The 7559-nt window shown below is 35.5% G+C and overlaps 1 non-coding gene across 1 annotated transcript; it reads right to left on the reverse strand.

Annotated features, from left to right (window-relative positions):
• Positions 1-6126: 6126 nt before the first annotated feature.
• Positions 6127-6233, reverse strand: LOC139856674 (small nucleolar RNA R71). Its single transcript, XR_011762140.1, has one exon. It is a non-coding gene; the product is annotated as a small nucleolar RNA R71 (small nucleolar RNA).
• Positions 6234-7559: the final 1326 nt, after the last annotated feature.

The raw sequence follows: 7559 nt of genomic DNA on the forward strand, positions 1-7559 counted from the left end.
GGCAAATACTCTAACGGCTGTCCTACATCCAATTCGGGACTCAGAAGCGTGTCTAGACAAAGGTTCGATGGCAACTCCAGGTGTGATAGGCTCAGAAATGGCTCTTCCTCGGGGATATTCTCGGTAATCTCAAAAACCTGAGCCATGGGTGGCTCTACTGAGATAGGCACTTTCACTAAGTGGCAGCCCTCAGGTAGCTCACGAACAGGGACAGTCTCCAAGACTGGGGGAGGTGAAACAGCTAGCACTGGTGGCGTGATGGGAGCAGCGTGAGTCGGAACAACGGCTGAGGCGACTGAACGTACTGAGACTGGAGTGGAGTGCCTGGGGGTAGCTTGTCGTGTCGGAGGTACACGGCGTGCTAGCCTAAACGAAAAAGGGCCCAGGGTACTCTTGGGCATTCCTTCACGATGAAGGTATGCTCTGAAAGCTCGGTAAAGTCTCTGCTGGTCTCTAAGTACTGCCCAAGTAACATTTGGATCGTTCAAGGTGGCTCCATAATGAATCACAGTCTGCGGCTCACGTGTCTCTGGTAACTCTGGAAACTTAGCTGGTCTTAAAGCTAAACGTCGGGAGCGTCGCACTGGAGGGGTTGGTGGTGCCGTACTAATGTCCTCCTCAGCACTCTCAAGGATCATACGTCTTGGACCTAACTGTCCTGTAGATGGTCTAAACTAATCTGTGCTACTCTCCGATAGGTAAACTAGGGGAGTCCTCCTTCTCCGAACTGGAATGCAATAATAAGCTCCTGAACTTGCCATTTTGCCTGAATACATTCAACAAACTTGTAAGCACTAATCGCAAGTATGGCGCTTAGGGTTAGTGCACAGAGATAATATATTTGTAGACTGAAAATAATTTGAAAATAAAAATTAATAAAATAAAAGGATAAGCAAGGGGTGCCTCCCAAGAGCGTTTTGTTTATCAAGTCGTTAGAGCTCGACTTTTCCTGCCAGATCTTCAGAATGGATCGAAGGAGAAGAGGTGCTCCTCCTTATCGTGGTCTTCTAGATAAGCTTTCAATCGGTGATCGTTGACTTTGAAGTTTCCAGTGGGTCCTTCTAATTCCACGGCTCCGTGTGGAAAAGCATGTATAACTTTATATGGTCAACTCCATCTTGATCTAAATTTTTCAGCGAACTTCTTGAATCAGGAATTAAAGGGTAGAACTTTATCTCCAGGAGCGAACTTTGTAGGTATCAATTTTGAATTGTGTGTCAGGTTTGTTCGTTCCTTGTAGATATATGACATCTCGTAACCTTGGTCTCTCAATTCGGTGAGTTCATTCATTTACATCTTTCGATGCCTAGCGGTTACTGAAGGATTGAGGTTACAGGTTTTCAGTGTCTAGAGAGCTTTATACTCTAGTTCCAGCGAAAGATGACAAACTTTTCCATAGATCATTCGGTAGGGTGTAGTTCCTAGAGGATTCTTGTAAGCAGTCCGAAATGCCCACAGAGCATCATCTAGTTTCTCGGCCCATTTATTCCCATGATGGCCGACGGTACGTTCTAGAATTCTATTGAGTGCTCCGTTAGTGACCTCTGCTTGTCCGTTTGTCTGCGGATGATAGGAAGTGGACATTTTGTGGGTAACTTCGTATTGTTGCATCACTTTCATAAATTGGGTGTTACAAAAGTGCGTGCCTCTATCACTTATAAAAGCGCGGGGAGCTCCGAATCGGCAGAAGAGTCTCTTCAGGAAGTTGGAGAAGACCTTGGCATCATTAGTTGGAAACGCTTGGGCTTTGACCCATCTGGGGACGTAATATCCTGCTACGAGGACATATTCATTCCCATTAGACTTAGTGAATGGCCCCATAAATTCTAATCCCCATATATCGAAAATCTCACAAGCTTGGATATTAGTCCGAGGCATCTCATTTTTCATAGAGATAATACCTTGCCTTTGGCATGCGTCACAACGCTTTACAAGCTTTTTTGCATCTCGAAATATAGACGGACAATAAAATCCCGATTCGTAAACTTTTCTTGCGGTTAAGTTTGCTCCATGATGACCTCCTGTTGGTCCGTGGTGACATTGGTGAAGGATCCCTGCTGCTTGTTTCTCATCTACGCACCTCCTGATTATCTGATCAAGGTAAATTCTAAACAGGTACGGATCTTCCCAGTAGTAGTACTTATAGGGATGGTAATAATGCTAAAAACGAACATATATTTCATAGCATTATCCTTCAAGAAAGACAAGCTTTTAGTTGCAATTGTTCTATTTACAATTGATATTCATTTAAATAATAAAAGGTGAAGACAAAAGACAGATTCGATGATTTAAAGACGCAAACGACCAAAAAGCTAAAAAGTACAAAGTACAATCCAAGTGGTTCAAATTATTGATGAGAAACGTCTAAAAATTACATGAGTACAAGCCGCAAAACGCAAAGTACAAGATATTAAATCGTACGAAAGGACGTTCAAAAATCTGGAACCGAGACCTGAACCAACTATCAACGCGCGACTCAACGGAGCTAAAATTACAAATCTACTCTGCGCATGAATATAATATAATATATATATATATAATTATATAAAATTATATATATTATATTATATAATATATAATTTGCAGCAGCCCACGTTTTGGAAGCATTTGGAACAGGAAAAGACTGTCATGCGATCGCATGGCTATGAAGTCCTAAACCCATGCGATCGCATGGATCACTGTACATGGCCAAGTTCTATAAAAAGGCAGTTTACTCGACGAATTATACACACCATATCCTACTGATATCACTCTCTCAAATATATATATTTATTTTATAATTATAATTTTAATATTAAGTTAATACTAATAAGGTTATAGTGGCGAATGTTTTAAGTTTGTAAGTCGAAATTCTGTCTGTGTAACACTACGCGATTAATACTCATTGTAAGTTATGTTCAACCTTTTTAAATTAACGTTTCGTAGCTAAATTATTATTATGTTTATTTAAGCTGAAGTAATCATGATGTTGGACTAAATATTAAGACGGGGTTATTGGGCTTTAGACCATAATTGGGGTTTGGATAAAAGAGCGACACTTGTGGAAATTGGAATATGGGCTATTAATGGGCTTTATATTAATTAAATGATATCTCGTTGATTTAATATAGAGATATATAATTTGATGTATTTATATTTAACCACATACGCTTGACTGGGTATGGTGGGCGGGATATCTATAAATACTAATAATTATTCATTTGACCAGATACGGGTATGGATTAATAGTCACCGGACTCATTAAAACAGGGGTGGATTACATTCAAGGGTAATTGGTGTAATTGTTAACAAAGTATTAAAACCTTGGATTACACGCAGTCGAATACCTGGTGTATTCATTAAAAAAAGTATTAAGACCTTGTTACAGTTCGAATCCCCAATTAGTTGGAATATTAGACTTCGGGTATAAGGTTAAATTGGTGAAGACTCTCGCACTTTATAATTATGACCGATGGACTATTATGGATAAAACCAGATGGACATATCGAATAATTCAGGACAAAGGACAATTAACCCATGGTAATAAATTAAAATCAATACGTCAAACATCATGATTACGGAAGTTTAAATAAGCATAATTCCTTTATTTTATATCTCATCACACTTTATTTATCGTCATTTTATTTATCGTACTTTAAATTATTGCACTTTTAATTATCGCACTTTTATTTTATCGCACTTTTATTTATCGTCATTTACTTTACGCTTTAAATTAAGTTATATTTATATTTAATATTTTACATTAGGTTTTAATTGTGACTTAAGACATAAAATCAACAAACCGGTCACTAAACGGTAAAACCCCCTTTTTATAATAATAATAATAATAATAATAATAATAATAATAATAATAATAATAATAATAATAATAATAATAATAATAATAATACTTATATAAATATATATATTTATACAAATATAGTTTTTAAAATTATAGCGTTAAACTTTGTTGTATCCCTGTGGAACGAACCAGACTTACTAAAAACTACACTACTCTACGATTAGGTACACTGCCTATAAGTGTTGTAGCAAGGTTTAGGTATATCCCATTCAATAAATAAATAAATAACTTGTGTAAAATTGTATCGTATTTAATAGTATTTCGTAGTAAAATATAATCTATTTTGTACTACACCTCGCACACGTCAAGTATTTTTGGCGCCGTTGTCGGGGAACTCAACAACGCCGAAGCAAAACGCCATATTAAAAAAAAAATTAAGCTATTTTTGTAAAAAAATAATTTTATATAAGTTACAAAAATATAAAAAATATATATATCTATATTGTTAAGAGTTTAAATTAAAAAGTTTTTTTTTTAGTTACAAAAACTAATAAGTTTTTTTTATATAAGTTTTAGTTATTATAAATTTTCTATAAAATAAGAAAATAAAAAAATCAAAGTAAAAAGTAAAAAAAAAAAATACGCTGAACCTGCAAATTTTGGGTCTGCATCTTTCTGAGCCTGCATGGTCATGCGACCGCATGGCTTTTAAACCCTCAACTCATGCGATCACTTGAGCTGATGGGACAGGACCTGAACCTCGTCTGATTAATTAGGGTTACGGTTATTATTATTATTATTATTATTATTATTATTATTAATTAATTAGTTAATTAGGGTTAGTTTATTTAATATTACTTTGGTTTTAAATTAAGTATGTATTTTACGTTTTAATTAATTATAAATTAATACTTTTATAAAATAATAATATAAAAATAATATTTTTATATAAATAAGTAATTTTATCATTTTTTATATTTTTATAAATTGTATATTTTTAACATATAATTCGTAATTTGTATTTTTATCGTTCGTAGTTAGTTTTAAACTTAGTTTTTGCCGTAGTTATTTTATTTCTAGATTTTTAGGCTTTGCCGTAAAATCCCTTAAGTGTTTTTTCTTTAGATTAAGACTTAGGCGCTTTAGAAATTTACGACGTCGCTTAGCGCTCTAGTTTTAAATAGATTTTAGTGCCTAATTAAGTTATTGTCGTTTGGATATAGAATTCCTTTTAAGCTTTAATACCTTTAGACGCAATTTTTAATATTTAGTTTTTAGACTTTCAAGTTTTGACGCTTTACTTTCTTATTATTATTTTTCAACCTTTTATTTTTCGACGTTTTTCGACGCACTCTTTTTCTTCCTCTCATTTCTCGACGCTCTAGTTTTTAGAACATAGATTTTATCTTCAAAATTTCGACAAAAAATTATTTTAAGCGGTTAAATTGATAGACATCCAAAATTTTCTGGTTCGTAGTAATAGTTGGATTTGTTAGTGGCGAGTTGTGGGCTTCCGATTTAAAGGGTCCTGGCTACCTGCTGCATCTATTGGCTATTCGAAACGTGGGCAAAATCAGAAAAGTCTATTAATTTGATAACTTATATAATTTTTTATTTTTTATAACTAATAGGATATTCAGTGAATGCACCGAGCAAAACGTTCACCACCTCTCATACATTCACCACCTGTAACTCGATCAAGACATCTTGCCAATATTGTCGCCGTTGATTTTTCTTTAGAATCGTCATCTAGTCGACCAAGTACTCCAATTCAAATTTTCGATAATCCATTTTTTGAACCCGACCTCACAATTGAGAACCCGGAGGATATTCAAGGACAATTCAGAGATCCTGAACCACTAATCATTCCTCCTGAACCACAAATCATTCAACCAGAGATTGTCGAGGACGAAACCATTAAATCAGAATCCTCTAGTGATTCAGATTCAACAAATTCAATCATGGAAAATCAGGAACCTCTAAGTATGGAAGACAGAATGAGAGCTACACGCACTGGCCAAGGTCACGCAATTACTCAACCAGACATTAATGTGCCAGATTATGAAATCAAAGGACAAATACTACACATGGTAACTAATCAATGCCAATTTAGTGGTATGCCAAAAGAAGATCCAAACGAACATTTTCGTACCTTTAATAGGATCTGTACTCTATTCAAAATCAGAGAAGTTGAAGATGAATAGATCTATCTCATGTTATTTCCCTGGACTTTAAAGGGAGAAGCCAAAGATTGATTAGAATCGTTACCTGAAGGGGTGATTGACACATGGGATGTTTTAGTTGAGAAATTTCTTAAAAGATTCTTTCCGGCATCTAAAGCCGTGAGACTTCAAGGAGAAATTGTTACGTTCACACAAAAGCCAAATGAAACATTATATGAGGCGTGGACAAGATTTGGAAAGTTGTTGAGAGGATGTCCTCAACATGGTTTAGACACTTATCAAATAGTACAAATATTCTACCAAGGATGCGACATTACTACACGAAAAGACATCGACATAGCAGCTGGTGGTTCCATTATGAAGAAAACCGCAACTGAAGATTACAAAATTATTGATAACACAGCCTCCCACTCACATGAGTGGCATCAAGAAAAAGACATCGTTAGATCACCTAAAGCGGCTAGAGCCGATTCTAGCCATGACTTCGATTCCTTTTCCGCAAAGTTAGATGCTTTCGAGAGACGAATGGAAAAGATGACTAAGGATATTCACGCAATACGAATTAGTTGTGAGCAGTGTGGAGGACCACATTTGACAAAAGATTGTCTTAGTATTGAACAAACAATGGAACAAAGAGAGAATGTTCCATACATGAACCAAAGGCCTGGAAATAATTATCAAAATAATTATCAACCGCCAAGACCAAACTACAATCAAAATCAGAATTATAACCGAAATGTTCCATACAACAACCAACAAGGTCCTAGCAATCAACAAGTATCTAACAATACTTACAACCAGCAAAGACCTATTTTTCCAAATAAACCACCACAAACCGATGATAAAAAGCCAAATTTAGAAGACATGATGTTGAAGCTAGTTGAATCTCAAACACAGTTTTTCACATCTCAGAAACAAACTAATGAACAAAATGCTCAAGTATTTAGAAATCAACAAGCTTCTATTCAAAATCTGGAACAAGAAGTGAGCAACCTAGCAAGGTTGATAGGTGAAAGAAAACCAGGGAGTCTACCTAGTGATACAAATGCTAATCCCCGGAATGAAACAGCTAAAGTCATTACTACAACAAGTGGTATTACACTTAAACCACCTGAAATGCCTGTAATTTCTGATGACTCTATTCCTACTACACAGGCACCACAGCCTGAGCAAGAGAAGGAAACAAAGCCGGTAGTTGAAAAGGTTAATGAAGATAACAAAGTTAAGGCTAAACCTTATGTTAAACCATACCAACCACCGCTTCCTTACCCGAGTAAAATGAGAAAAGAAAGACTTGAAGCCGAGCAATTTAAATTCTTGGATATGTTTAAACAAATAAATGTCAATCTTCCTTTCATTGATGTGATTTCAGGAATGCCAAGATATTCTAAATTCTTGAAGATCTAATCACAAATAGAAAGAAAATGGAAGAACTCTCGGCTGTTACGATGAATGCTAATTGTTCTGCAGTGCTGTTGAATAAGATACCAGAAAAATTATCAGATCCATGAAGTTTCACAATTCCATGTTTTCTGGGTAGTCTTAGTTCAATAGAAGCATTGGCAGACTTAGGTGCTAGTATAAATTTAATGCCG

Source organism: Rutidosis leptorrhynchoides, chromosome 6, assembly GCF_046630445.1.
Source record: "Rutidosis leptorrhynchoides isolate AG116_Rl617_1_P2 chromosome 6, CSIRO_AGI_Rlap_v1, whole genome shotgun sequence".
Lineage (NCBI taxonomy): Eukaryota > Viridiplantae > Streptophyta > Magnoliopsida > Asterales > Asteraceae > Rutidosis > Rutidosis leptorrhynchoides.